General features: G+C 37.8%; 1 non-coding gene across 1 annotated transcript; it reads left to right on the forward strand.

Moving 5' to 3' along the window:
* Positions 1–343: 343 nt before the first annotated feature.
* Positions 344–446, forward strand: LOC132009414 (U6 spliceosomal RNA). The gene has a single exon (XR_009401909.1). It is a non-coding gene; the product is annotated as a U6 spliceosomal RNA (small nuclear RNA).
* Positions 447–1044: the final 598 nt, after the last annotated feature.

Raw genomic sequence — 1044 nt, forward strand, 5'->3', positions numbered from 1 at the left:
GCAATAGATTGGATCCACCTAAGACTATTTACTTCATTCCTCTGTGTCTGGGGAGAACAATGCTAGAGGACTGACATTACCTAGCCTTAATATTTGGTACAAAACTGCAGTAATCAGGACAGTATGTTGGTAAAAGAGTAGAGAGATCACTGGGCTAGAATAGAGAGCCCCCAAAGAGACCCACATAAGTATAGTCAACTGATCTGTGACAAAAAAGCAAAAGCAACACCATGGAGTAAAGATCATCACTGCAACAAGTAGTGCTGGAAAAATAGGACATGTACATGTGAAAAAAGGAATCTGAACACAAACTTTATAGCCTTCACAAAAATTAAATCATAGTGCTCACTTTGGAAGCACATACTAAAGCTGGAAAGATACAGAGATGATTAGCATCACTCCTGTGCAAGAAGGACATACAAATTTATGAAGCATTCAACATTTTTGGAAATAACAGCTGTTGGTGAGGTTGTGGAGAAAGGGAAACCCTCTTAACTAGAACTACTCTATGACCCAGCAATTGCATTTCTAGGTACTTATTCAAAAGATACAAAAATTCCAATTCAAAGGGGTACATGCACCTAATGTTTTTAGCATCTCTATCAACAATAGCCAAGTTATAGAAAAAGCCCAAATGTCCATTGACTGATGAGAGGATAAATAAGTAGTGTGTGAAACACACACACACACACACACACACACACGTTGGAATATTACCCAGTCACCAAAAATAATGAAATCTTGTCACTTGCAGCAACGTGGATGGAACCAGAGAATTATGCTAAGCGAAGTAAGTCAGTCAGAGAAAGACAAATACCATATGATTTTGCTCATATCTGGGATTTAAGAAACAAAACAGATGAATGTTGGGAAAAAAAACAAAACAAAACAAAAGAAGGAGGCAAACCATAAGAGAATCTTAACTATAGATGATAGAGGGTTGCTGGAGGTGGGTGGGAAAATGGGTGGGTATTAAGGATGTGATGAGCACTGGGTGTTATATGTAAGTGATGAATCACTGAATTCTCCTAGAACTAATATACT

The sequence above is a fragment of the Mustela nigripes genome, chromosome 1 (assembly GCF_022355385.1).
Source record: "Mustela nigripes isolate SB6536 chromosome 1, MUSNIG.SB6536, whole genome shotgun sequence".
In the NCBI taxonomy this organism is placed as follows: Eukaryota; Metazoa; Chordata; class Mammalia; order Carnivora; family Mustelidae; genus Mustela; species Mustela nigripes.